Here is a 14,558-nt window from a genome sequence, read left to right as displayed (position 1 = left end):
TCTATTTATATATAATTTAAAATGGGCAAAACTAAACCAAGATGCCTTAATGGTTATTTTCTGAAGGGAGGGTAGGGGGTAATAATTAGGATTGGAAATTGCAATAATGTTCTCTTTCTTGAGTAATGGTAATGTTTACTTTGTGATAATTCACTGTACTTATCATACTGTTTATTTTTCTGTATACATATAGTACTTCAATAAAAAGTTTTTAAAAATCAAATTTTATGCAGTGAAAACCAATTAGAAAACATAATGATAAACAAAAATTACTAGGTTCCTAGACAGAAACAGAGTAAGACCAGTAAAAGGAGAAGTGTATAAGATACTATTGAAGAAAAAAAAAAAGATACTATTGAAGGACAGTAAAGAATTGCAAAAACTGTACAAAGACCACCTACATGAATGGAATAAACAACTTAAGATATATATACATCTTATATATATATAAGATATATAGTCTTCCAAGTGTATACATACAAATCTAATTCAATGTCAATCAAAATCTTGCAGCTGTCAACTTTCGTGAGACTGCATAAGCTCATCCAAGTATTCATATGGAAGAGAAAAACCGAAGGGCAATCAACAAAGTTCAGAAAATTAGCAAGATGGTAAAGACTTCTTTTTAGAAAGTTACAATAACTAAAATAACACAGATAGACCAAAGAAGAACAGAGTCCAGAAAAAGAATCAGTAACAATGATTTTGTGTATGATATAAAGAAGAACATAAGACATTAAGAGGCAAAAATTAATACCTGAAAATACCAGATGTTAATCAAAAACCTGATGTAAAGAAACAGAAACTACCTTACATGCTGATGGGAGTATAAACTGGTGCAACCATTTGGGGAAGCTGACTATGAACACACTTTCACAGCTCCAAAATTCTGCTTCTATCTATCTACCTACCCATCCACTTGGAGAAACTCGTACACTTATGCCCAGGAGATAAATTCAAGAATCTTGACTGCAGTAATGATGAACTTCTTTTTTAATGTTAACTACCGTGTAACAGGATGCTTCAGTTACAAATAACAAAACAACTAAAAGTGGTTAAAACAAAAGAAATTTTCACATTAAAAAATTGGGGGAAAATGGTTTAAGGACAATTACAAAAGCAATAACCCAAATCTCTCATCCTCAGATGAGATCTGTCTCCTCAGAACTTCAGGAAACTGCTCTTGCTGTAACTACTCCATCCTTGCACAACCATATCCAAAGCTGGAAGGTTCATCTTCTTTTTATTCAGGGACAAAAACTTTCTAGAAGCTCCTCTCGGATTTCGCTTTAACTTTCATCAGGACTGTACTACATACCCATAATAAAACTGATAAAGGATAAAATTCCACCATCAGCTAAGACAAATCAACATTCATTCTCTTCTGATTGGAAAGAAGTCATCTTTCCTATACATATGGGAGGCATACTAACAAGAAGGAAAAAGGAGGTAAATGAGGAATGGCAATTTATTATATAACCATTAGTGCCTGATACAAACCTAAATGCCCATCAGAAGAACAGAGTAAAAAAAACATGGATACTTATGTAATTAAAAACTACGCTGAAGTTATAAATGTGTGGCTATGAAACAATACAGAACAAGCACAAATCTTAGAAACATAAAAGTTCAAAAAGATATGTTATTTCATTTAAACACAATTAAAAACATGCAAAATACCTTAATTTGAGGGTATATATACATGTAGCAAGAGCTTAATATGGGGGTGATTACATTCTAGAGAGTAGTTAATTTTTCACAAGAGAAGACAGGGAGTCAGATGGTAGAGGTAGTATGCATATTTAGCAACATCTGCAGTGTTTTTATTTCTTAAAAAGTGAAGGGAAGCTGAGGCAATATGACAAAATATTTTGTATTTGTTAAACCAGCAATAATGGGTTTCAGGTCTTTGTTATACAGATCTTCCTCAACTTAATGGTGAGATTATGCCTCAATCCATCCTAACCTGAAAAATATAGTAAACTGAAAATACATTTAATATACATTATCTATTGAATATCATAGCTAGCCCAGCCTACTGTAAATGTGATCAGACCACTTACCATTAATTAGACTACAGTTGGGCAAAATCATCTAACACAAAGCCTGTTTCATAATAATCTCATGAACTTAACTAAATACTGTACTGAAAGTGAAAAACAGAAGGTTGTATGGAAAAAAAAAAGGTTGTATGAATCGATACAGACTGCCTGCTTACCCCTATGATTGCACAGCTGACTGCGGGCTGCAGCTCACTGCCACTGCCCAGCATCAGGAGTGTATTGTTCTGTATATCACTAGCTTGGGCAAAGATAAAAATTCAGAATTCAAATACTGAACGCATACTGCTTTTTCACCACTGTAAATTCAAAATGCCCTAAGTCAGAAGTCATCTGTACGGTATGTACTTTTTTAAAGTTTGATACCTAGTCACCATCAATGATTAATCAACATATATTGGAGCAGCAGCAGAAGCCATATCATGATTACCTGAGAATTTCTTAGAAATGTAAATTCTTTCACCCCACCCAGACCTACTAAATCTCGAACTCTGAGGTTAGGGTTCAGCAGTGTCAACCAGTCTTCCCACTTGAGTCTGTTGCTAGCTAAAGTTTGAGACACCACCTATACAAGTAAATTATCAAACACTCCCACTTATATCAAATGATACTCAATTAAATTGAGCATCACCAGAATATATTAGGTTTAATTATCATATGTGGCTTATGTGAGTTAAGACTTTTGGAAAATAGTCTATAAAATATATTTAATCCCAAAGCTACATTAAGTTGGATTTTGTTTTTTAATCCAAACACTTCAGTTTCTTATATAATAGTCTCAAGGATAAAGTCACCATTTAAAACATATCAATTTTACCTATAGACTAATGAAGATGAAAGAGCACAGATAATTAAGACGATTGCTATTAATAGCAGAAAGAGGACATTACACACCCTCCAATTACCTTGGTTTTCCACTAGAAGATGCTAGTGAAAGGCGATGCTCTGAATGAATGTTGCTCTGTTCGTCTGACATGTAAATGTCCTGCCGTTTCTTCAGTGCATATTATCCCACTGTCAAATGAGTAAGTACAAGTGGTGAAAATAAAACATACAAACATATCAATCAGGCAACATCAAATGAATGACTCCATGCAACACAAAAAATGTCAGTGATCTACATGAGCTTTAAACTGTCATTTTTAAACACTTTTTAAACGTACTCAATTTGTTTACTGAAAAGATTCTGATATCTTGAGTCCCCTAATCATAATCATTTACGTTCAAGAGAGCATCACAGGAAGGCAAATTAATACATGAGTGACATTATACAGGTAATATTTAAATCTGTTAAGTATTCTTAAAAGTAAATCATACATTAACTTTGCAACCTTAGAACAGCGATAGCAGATATATGCCTAAGAATCATTTGAATGAACTATGCATTTGTCAGCACAGACTAAGCAGCTATTGTGAAGAAACTTCTCTCAAAGCATAGTGGCTTAAGAAACAAGCAAGTTTATTTCTCTTAATACCCGTCTAAGATGACTGCTCCAGGTTTGTGAGCCCCAGTTAGTCAGAGACACATCAATCTTACATGAGTCCTATTCTTGTCAGTGGTAAAACAAACAATGGAAATCCAGGTTCAGAAATTTCTGAAGCAGCAAATAAAGTAGATATTGCTTTCATCACTTCTCAGACTTCATTGGCAAGAACATAGCCACATCGGCTCAATCAAATAAATAAGGAGACTGGAAAATACAGTCTCACCTACAACTTAGTTTCCCAAGCATTCTATGGAATCCTTTTCTTAAGGATCCTTTTCTATCCATAGCAAAAAGATCATCTTCGGGGTGGAGGCAGGAATGGTGGAAATGTTGCCCAAGTCCATTTACCACTCAATCCTAAACACTGCCCTTTACAGGACTCAGTTTTGCCCTAGACAAAATCTTCTGCTGTCACTTACGTTTCACAGTTTTTAAAGTTTTGGGAATTGAGAATATTAGTTTTATAACTGATTTGGTTTTCAATTCAGCAAATATACAGTAAGTTATTCATGCAAGACTTCTGGGTACTACAGACAGCTATGCATAATCCTACTGCACAAGAAAAGAATGGTTTCTGGAAAATGACTCGTAGTTGCCACCACACATTTAATTGCGTCTTTTCTTACTGATTTCCAATTTACTATCACGGTGAAAGGTTTAAGTATTCTCTCATTGGGTAATTTCTACATGAAGGGTCAGGTTAATTCACAATTAAGTACTTTAATCATTGGGCTGTATACACTATTTCACATACCCACCAACTGAACTAAAGTATATGAAATGTGTACTCTGTAAAGTTTATTAACCTGAAGTATTACCACTATTTGATGTGGTACCACACGTCTTCCATTTAACTTCTGAAAAGTACAGAACCAGAGTGGGGAAAAGGTCCCTTCGCTTTGACTCCTTCCAAAGAATGCTACCAAAAATATTCCAAGAGCATATGCATTGTTAGTGCATCCAAGCACAACTCTTAGATTACAGGAGGCATCCAACTGAGAAAAGGTTGCAAAGAATTACCATGACATACCAGTTTCACTGACTTTATAAAACTTCAAGGCATAATATTACTTTACTAATGAGTCCTTATCAAGAATCCTTAAATCCTCTTAGAGCCTCAAGGTTTCCTTTTTCATTCCCCCACTTTACCTCAGTTTGGAATGTCATGTAGCTATTATCAAAATAAGGACAATCTGTAATATTTAGCCTGCAACTCATTCATATGAAAATAGTAGAGGCATGTTAATGGAGCTCAGGCAATTCAGGGCTCCTCCTGTTTCACTTTTATTTTTCAAGAGACAGAATATAAACATGAGCATTGATCAAATGTACTAGATCAAGCAATCACACATCAAATCTATTATTGTATTCTAAACATTCATGTAGAAACCTACATTTTCTCATTAAATGTTCAAACTATCTGAAGTCTCCGCTTTTCAAACATTCATTACAGGGAATCTGGAACCATACTATAGAAAGCCACCTTTGACATTCCTGTGTCTGTTTTGCTGCTTGTGAATACAAAGAACATCCAAGATTTGTGCATGTATGAGCTGGCTGACCTTTATCAATCACAAAATACTGTGATGCTTTTTGAAGCTACTAAAATGTTTATAATTTTAGTTATAAAATTTCAATTTAATAAGCTTCAACCTCTTTCCACTACAAATGCATATACACCTACTCCACATGCAGTCATAAAGAGGACTTAAAAGACAGAGGGCTAACCTTAGGACCTGGATGAGAAACACATCCCTTTTCCTTTCAACTTGCAGAGCTGGGTTCTCTTTCCAGTCATCATCCCTGGCCGTTGCCTTCATTCTAAGAATAGTGACTCCCACTGCCTCAAATCTTTATTACTCCATTCATTGTCACTCTTCCTATTTTCCTTTTTCAGCATCTTGTCACTGTTACACGTCCCTGATTTTGTACCAACTTACCATTCATAAGCACTGCCAGGTAAAATGATCCTTCCTTTGCATAAGATTAGGGGAAAAAAAAAAACCACAGAATCTCCAAGGCAACATTTTCATAATATTAACATTTTTTGATGCTGCTGAAAACACAGGCCACTTCTCCACCAGGGAAGCTTTCTATCTGATAAATTTTAGCTGTCCTTACAGTTGTTTGAACAAAGCTAAATGGTTCTGTTCTGCCATTTAGCAGAATCTTACAAAAATACAATTCAAATGTCAAAACTACTTAATTTCTACTAGCAAACACCAATTGCATTAATCAATTATCAATCCATCTTTATAGTCAAGTTCAACCTTCTCCAATTTAAAGAAAACTACATAAAATTCTTAAATAGTGTTTCAGGGCACATTCTCTGTCTTACAGAATCACATTCAGATACACAGACTAGGGTAGATTTTGTGATATACAGTTAGAAAAAGAAAAAATAAGAAACTGAGTAATGCCGGGGGAAAAAGTAGCGCAGGGTAAGCGCCAGTTTACAGCCGCCAATAACCTTCACAGTCATAAAGACGCAACACCGCTGTTCTAAACCGGAACTGCAACACGACTGTACTGGAAACTGACATACAGGAAAGGCGAGGGCTCATGGAGAGGGGGAAGAGTGCCCAATCTGAAGCAGACAATGACTAAAATTGAAAATCAACCAGTTATGAATACTGGAGACATGGCAGTGAACAGCAAAACAACTAAGAAACCAAGAGTTCCTTATATCTCTAGGCAGAATGTAAAAAGGCAGAGGACTGATTTTTTTTCTTTTCCCCAACCTTAGTTTCATAGAACTATTTAATTCTTTAAACTATATTCCTGTATAATTCAGACTGAAAAAACTAAAATCCAGCAACTATAAATCTTAGTTTCTGTTGAACAAAGTCACATTGTGTCACATGTGGAGGAAAGTGAATTAGTTTCAAGATTTCACAAGCATTTGTTTATAGAGTTTTAATCACATTATATAATCATTTTAACTTCAATTTGTGCTATTCTTTTTTACCTGCTTAGTTGGATAAGTCCAAGATATGGGGAAAGACCACAAAAGTCTGAATACTTTTCAGGCAGGTCTTGTTACATACTTTCAAATTGTTTTCTAGACAAATTAAATTTGGTTATACTGCCACCAGCTGTATGATCATAGTATTCTCATTAGTGGTTGCTACTATTAATTTTGGAACAGGTAAAATTCCTGTTTGGAACAGGTGTCAGAGGGGTAAAGAATTAGCCTGCCAATTCAGGAGATGTAAGAGAAGGAAGCATGTTTGATCCCTGGGTCAGGAAGAACCCGTGGAGAAGGAAACGGCAATGCACTCTAGTATTCTTGCCTGGAAAATCCCATGGATGGAGCCTAGCACGACCATGGGGTTGTAAAGTTCTGAACACACACACAATACAAAATTACCTTATTCTTATTTACATTTTCAAATTATTCCTGGCGTCTCAATATTTTTATAAACATAGATGAACTTTTTATAAAACATGGCTTAGTCATATTTTCTGCAGAAGACATCTTCAATTCTGTCCAGTGCCTCTTTACTTTGATTACAATGTTTTCCCTTTCCTGGATAGAAGTGTTTCCATGTACATGAACTGAAGTCTATAATTTATTTTTGCAATTTCTTTAAGACTTCTAAATTTAAGAAGTTTTTTTCCCTTCCTATATTTAATATGTATTGTTTTCTTTTAAAACAAAAGCCGTAATTAAAATTAACATGACCCATAACATCCATTTTTTTTTTTAGGGAAAATAAAATAACCGCTGAACAAACAAACAATAGTCTTTTATCTGTTCACTAAGAAAGTTTACATTTTTGCCTTAATAAAACTTTCAAGTACGTGTGTTTAAGCAGAAATCTTCAGAGGAGAAGCTATAAACATTTTTATATATAAATCATAAATTATATTGTAGATAATATTATACAGTGTGCTTAAATACTTTTTCTTAAAATCTCTTTCAGTGATTTGATTGTAGTTGATTTCCTTCTTCAGTTCTTTTTTCTAAATTAATGATTATTTTCTTGAAAATAAACTTACTTACACCAGTTGTTGTTGTTGTTGCTATATATATCAAATAATTCACCTTACTTGAAAAAACAAGAGTATGCTAATTTAAAACAAAAATCTTAACATATATATTCTAAACATTAACAAGTTATGAAGTCAGTTGAAATTCTATAGTTAACAAGGTCCATGGAAATAGAAAACATAATCCTGTTGCTTTGCAACATACATTATATATAGTACATGGTATCTGTTCTCAACTTTGTTGTAATTAAACATACAATTATGTAATAATTACATTATAATTACATAAAATGTTTTTCAAATATTACACTTTTACTGACCTCACTGATTTGCAAAGTACTAACAAATCATATCTTACTCTATATACCTTGATACAGTATATAAATCAATCTTTCCTCCATCATGAGGCTATGTTCTTCTATAACAAAGCACAAAGCATACTTACTCACATGTAAACAGAATAAAATAATGATTCAGCATCAGCAAAGGTGCACTGAACAGTATTATACCAGAACACCTGTTCACAGTTCTGTAAACACACTCATGAACTGCAGTGGGGAGAAAGGAGGAAAGGAGGAAAGGAAGAGGAAGGGGCAGCGAGAAGCCACAAAAATAAGTATGAAACACCTGCTCTGAAGGAGGTACAAGGAAGACACAGTCACCTTTTAAAGGAGAGAAGGTAAACTGAGGGACACTGCGTAAGTAGCAGCAAAAACACAATGATAGAGTTAGGTAGTAGCTCCAGGTCAAAGGACACATTACAACTCTAAGCATCATAAATAAGGGTGCTATTCCTCTGACAGGGGAGACAAAAAGCTTCTTAACTATTTATGTGAAGAATACCTGAGAACTCATATTATTACCCATTCATTTATATGTGAATGCTTCTCTGCTATTTTACTCATATAGGAACTAGGAAAATTTAAGTATTTTAAAAACAGCAACATGTCAAATAATGATAGAATAGAATCCAGTCCCAAGAACTGGATCCAGGAGTTGGCTGACTTAAAGGGCCAGATAGTTAACATTTTAGGATCTCTATGGCACCTATTCAATTTTGTCATTATGGCACAAAGCAGCAATACACAATATATTCACGTATCCATTAATATTTAACTTACAAAAACAAACTGATTTGGTCCACGGCCGTAACTTGCTGACCCTTGACTTAATCTACACATTTAAAAAAAATTTACCAATTCAACAGACCAATTCAACAGTAGAGGAAACCACTACCGTAAAACTCAAAACTTCACAGAACATGTAAAGTGAATTCATAAAAAAAGTTTAGGGGTATGAAATGCATCTGAAATTTTTTTTTTTTTACAAACATTAAAGTAACAGAGTAGTGGGATATATGTATTCGTGACCTTGTTACTAAAACTGAAAGCAATTTAATTTTCTTCTATGTGAATGAAAATAAATCTAAAAACTAAAGTGATCACTGACTGAAAAGTCTTTGATAATCACTAGAGTATTAAAAATAACTTTCATACAGCAGTTCATAGTAGTTAGTAATTCTAATAACAATGCTTCTGGGTCCCATGAAAGTACATAATCTATAAAGATAAAAGGTATCTCCAACATTCTGATTCAGTTTCTAATTCCCAAAAACCACTGCTATGAATGGGAAGGATGGTCCCCCAAAGTAATTGTAAACATGGCTGCACGAAATGTTAATGCAAAAACAACTATCTGATGCCTTCTCTTTGGGCAGTAAAATATATAGTATAAACGGTAAATATAAACCATAATAGTTGTTTAGTCGCTAAGTTATGTCTGACTCTGGGACTCCATGGACTGTAGCCTGTCAGGCTCCTCTGTCCATGGGATTTCCCAGGCAAGAATACTGGAGTGGGTTACCATTTGCCTCTCCAGGAGATCTTCCCAACCCAGGGATTGAACTCCCTACTCCTGCATTGGCAGGCGGATTCTTTACCACTGAGCCACCAGGAAAGCCTATAAATATAAAATCACAAAATCATATACCACTAACTCTTAATGAAAATAATTGAAACTGTACTTGAAAAGAATTTTAGGTTTTATCCGTATACTTACAAATCTGAAATGTTCAAAAAACTAAGATCATGGCATCCAGTCCCATCACTTCATGGCAAATAGATGGGGAAACAATGGAAACAGTGAGAGACTTTATTTTCTTGGGCTCTAAAATCACTGCAGATGGTGACTGCAGTCATGAAATTAAGAACACTTGCTTCTTGGAAGAAAAGCTATGACCAACCCAGATAGCATATTAAAAAGCAGAGATATTGACAACAAAGGTCCATCCAGGCAAAGCTATGGTTTTTCCAGTAGTCACATATGGATGTGAGAGTTGGACCATAAGGAAAGCTGAACACAGAAAAACTGATGCTTCTGAACTGTGGTGTTCGAGAAGACTCTTCAGAGTCCCTTGGACTGCAAACAGACCAAACTAGTCCATCCTAAAGGAAATCAGTCCTGAATATTCACTGGACTGATGCTGAAGCTCTAATTAACTCTGGCCACCTGAAGCGAAGAACTGACTCACTGGAAAAGATCCTGATGCTGGGAAAGACTGAAGGCAGGAGGAGAAGGGGACATAAGAGGATGAGATGGTTGAATGGCATCACCAACTGATGGACATGAGTTGGAGCAAGTTTCAAGAGTTCATGATGGACAGGGAAGCCTGGCATGCTGCAGTCCATGGGGTTGCAAAGAGTCAGACATAACTGAGCAACTGAACTGAACAAATATGAAATCATCACCCCTTTCAATAATACCTTTTCACATGAAAAATCTAATACTAAAAATCTATTAGAGTTTGACACTGTATGTTCTATGATGTGCTGACAATAAATTATTGTTCTGAATATTAAATATGGTCTCTTAAACAGTTGAAAATAATTTCAATAATGCTATTGTTATTTAAACTTTACAATTTCAATTAAAAATTGCCTCATATCTGACACATTTTGAATATTCTGATTATAGTAAATATTTATCAAGAATATTTGCTTATATATTTTGCTTATTTTGGAAAAACCTGTTTTGTGTGTGTGTGCTCTATTCACAGAACTTAAAGAAAATGAAAATGAAAAAAGTAGTTTGGAATACTGATAACTGGTATAATTTGACATTTTAATAAGAGTTTACATAAATGACTACATGAAATCTTATGGTTATTAAAGGTCCTTGAGACTATTTTTCAAATTTCATTCTATAAATGTCAAAGTTCAAAAAAACCTTGAACTAAAAAAAGAAAGGCTATGTGATTTTAACATTTTTAGTACAGTGGAGGCAATAGTCACATGGGACAAAGTTAAACCAGAAGAAACCCAGACTGCTACTATTCATATACAAAGTTAATCTCAAAGATACATATTTAACATACAGCTCTCTTTCTGTCCGAAAAATGTCTCCAACATAATTTGCAAGAAACAAGGACTTACACTGTTCAACCTCCATCCAAACTCACCCTCTATTTGAAAAATTAGGGTGAAAAGCAATATCTTTTTAACAGTTCAAAAGGAATCATAGCAACATTAACCAGCTGGAGGAAATCTCAAAGTAAACTATGTAAGTAGCACTAAAGAATCTAATTGCAACTTAAAATGTTCTGTTTTAGGGAAAGGTAAAGATAAAGGGAATGAAAACTCCAAGGGGAATCAATCAAACACTAGGGGGCAGCATCAAACTGTTGGGACAAACCAGAACTCTTCTAAAGGCTAAAGTCAGTATATTTTTAATAAGAATTACTTGTAATGAAAGATGACCTTATAGGTAATAAACCTGTTATAAAGCAAAGTGACTAGCTGTTCTGATTACCTATACCTCTTTCCCATTTCCTACTGTATATTCTTTTGCAATTTGTGAATAAGTTTAAAATACACTAGTGATTGTCCTTTTGATATATACATACAAAAACATTTCCATTCTTGAGGTAGCCACTACACAGATAAGGGCTGACATATAAAAATCCAAAGTATTTCCTTCAGTTAATACTGAATTTAAATTTTGTATCACTTAATTAACATTTTTACTTTGATTAAAGAGTTTTGTACATTCACTGGATAAGGTGTCACAAGTATTACTTGACAAAAAGCTATGGAGTATGTGCCCCTCAAGGAATTTAGTTTGGCAGAAAAAGATGTATGTATGTAATTATAAGTTAGAAAATGCATCTATAAGAAGAAATTCTATGGATTATTACATATGAATAACAGAATAACTGTATCCTCTTCAGTGGCCCGGTAGAGACCATTAAACCTCATTCTGGAATCAAGATAGAAAGTAGTCCTGCAACCACTAATGAACTAGAAGGTTGGTAATGTAGAAAAGAAGGTAAAATGAATCATCTGTAGCCCTTTGATTCATTATGCCATTTAAAGGTCACAGTAAACCATGAGATAGATTTTTCTGGTACTTCCAAGTTCACAGATAAAAGATTAAGATAAAGAAACTAGATCAAGGTAACCAAACTAGTCAATAATGGATCAGTTTTGAACCTTAAGTCTCACTCCAAGCCCTACATTCTCTCCAATAGTGGCCAAAACAAGGGTTGAGGAAGTGGGGTAATAGAATGGTAACAACATAATTCTTTTAATTGAAAGTAAATAATCATTCCTGTTGTTGTATAATTACCCTTGTTATAACACCTATGCCCTATGTTCTTCATAGATCTGTTTAAAAAAAAAAACAAAAAAACCACTACTTAGAGAAGCACCTGCATACCAAACTGGAGGCCTCCTAAAAATGGCTTCAAATCAAGTGCCTAAAAAAGTGGAGGAAGTGTGTTGAGTTTTAAGCTGTTAGTGGAATACAAATTAACACGAAGAAAAAGGTAAAGGCCGTTGTTTAATGGATAAGTTGTGTCCCACTCTCTGCAACCCTATGGACTGTAGCCTGTCAGATTCCTCTGTCCATGGGATTTCCCAGGCAAAAATACTGGAGTGGGTTGCCATCTGCTTCTCCAGGGGATCTTCCTGACCGAGGGGTCAAACCTATGTCTCCTGCACTGGCAGGCGATTTCTTTATCGCTGAGCTACCTGGGAAGCCCCAGGTAAAAGTTACCATGTGATACACTGATGTCATCTCATAACTAACCACTTATTCTAAAGTAGCAAAAATTACACAGGGGTTATTAACCAGAGAGCTGTATATAGAATTCAGGTTTGAGAATCTGGATACAGAAGAAGGATATATCGTAAATTAACCTTAGTTATCCCTTCAGTTATAAATGTAGGCAAAAAAAAAAAAAAATCAGTTAACATACAGCACCTGACACTACTAATATAAATTATTCAAATTAAAACCTACATTTACAGTCCTCCCAAGTTTGAAATTAGGCATTATTACCTGCCATTACTCTTGATATTTAATGCTTTACTAAAGCATGAATTCACCATTAATATTTAAAATTTTGGTAACTATATTTCAGTACAACTGGATTCTCTGGAATCTTATGTATTCCATATACTTAAAATCGTCATTCGGAACTTCACCATACAAAAAAGTTTAAAAGCTTATCCACTTCATTATTCTTTTCTTCTTCTAATCTACTCACCACTGATATACACTGATATTCCTCCCTTGAGTATTTAGTGCAGGTAGGGATGTGAGATAACTGGTATGGACCCAAGGTCTAGAACAAGAGACTGACTCAAGATGATTTAACATCTGTAGAATTAAGTCCTATTAAAAGTACACAAGAGTCTTCAGGCTTTCAATAGAATTACTATAATCAACCACATTTTAAATCTCCAGTGTTTCCAATATATTACTCGCTAGTTCTTAATTAGGTAAATTTAGATACCCGTCCAAAAAAATCCACCCCCCACACACACAAATGGAACGTAAACTTGTCACTTGCTCGTTTTGCTCTATCAAGAATGACTCAGTTCCTAGGTGAAACTAGAGAACTGAACGGCGTAAAAGACTTAAAAAAAAGTCCACAGTATAACCTACCATCTTTTTAAATTATGTGCTTTAATGTCACTTTATTACTTAAAACAGGGATCTGAGCGAAGGACACTTCCAACTGAGGGCTGCGGATCCTGCGGAGACCTCTCTTCCTCGTGCCCGGCTCATAAAGACAGCCCATGTGGACAGGCTCCCTCCCACGTGAACACTTCTTTAGAGAAGCCACAGGAAGCCACATGTCGCCTGCGCCCTCACCAGGCCTGGGCACTCGGGGACCCCGAGGGAGAAGCAAGGAGTTGAGCAGACCCCTGGACCCGGAGAAGGGGCTGCGAAGGTTCCCCGGCGTAGTGCCGCCCGGAGGGCACCCTAAGGTTCTCCGCCCAAAGGGCGTTCGCGAACAAAGCCGGGGCAGCCGCGCCACCTCCCGGCTCACCCGGCCTCGCCCACCGACCCAGCCCCACCCGAGCCCTCCGCTCCAGGGACCCCAGCTGGCTTCAATATCAACTCCCCCGCGCCCCGCCTCGGCTTTCAGTTGGTCGGGGAGAAAGTAAGCCCCCACGAGGCCTCCCGCGGTAGGAGCAGAGGCGCCACCGTCCGTTAGCCTGCCGGGCCGGAACAGCGGCGCCCAGGCTCCATCCCGGGGATCCCCGGGACACACAGGAGGGGAGCACGCGAGAGGAAGAACCGGGGGCGTTCGCCGCCGCCTGTCTCCCAGTCCCTCCGAGACCGGACTGCGGACCACCCCATCCTCGGGCCAACGCATCCCAGCCTCCACCGGCCAAGCCACCCTCGGCCCCTAGCCGTCCGCGCGCAGCCCCCCAACCGCCGCCGCCTGCTCAGCGGTGACTCCCCCACTCCCCGCACGGCTCCCCAGCCTCGGCAGGAGGCTGACTCGGGCGCGGGTCCCGCACGCGGGGCGGAGGCTGCCCGGTCGCTAACCCGGCAGCAGCCCCGAGCGCACACGAGGAGCGGCGGCGCCCCACGCGCAGCCCACCGCGCGCTCTGCCCGGCTCGCCGCCGCCGCCGACTGCAGCAGCTGCGGGAAGCCCAGCGCCCCGATCCCCGAGGGACTCAGCCCCGACTCCCCGGTCCCTGTCTCTCTTTCTACCCCCCCGCC

The 14,558-nt window shown here is 37.1% G+C and overlaps 1 protein-coding gene across 2 annotated transcripts in view; it reads right to left on the bottom strand.

Annotated features, from left to right (window-relative positions):
• The window catches only part of SLC39A10 (solute carrier family 39 member 10), a 139,624-nt gene that overhangs the window by 48,615 nt on the left and 76,451 nt on the right, over window positions 1–14,558 (bottom strand). For both annotated transcript variants that reach the window (XM_070458475.1, XM_070458474.1), the window contains one exon: window positions 2,966–3,074. The gene's annotated coding sequence lies outside the window, so the exon portion shown is untranslated. The remainder of the gene's footprint in view (window positions 1–2,965; window positions 3,075–14,558) is intronic.

The sequence above is a fragment of the Odocoileus virginianus genome, chromosome 30 (assembly GCF_023699985.2).
Source record: "Odocoileus virginianus isolate 20LAN1187 ecotype Illinois chromosome 30, Ovbor_1.2, whole genome shotgun sequence".
NCBI lineage: Eukaryota > Metazoa > Chordata > Mammalia > Artiodactyla > Cervidae > Odocoileus > Odocoileus virginianus.
Note: the sequence above shows the minus strand (reverse complement) of the source record. Positions and strands in the feature narration are given on the sequence as shown.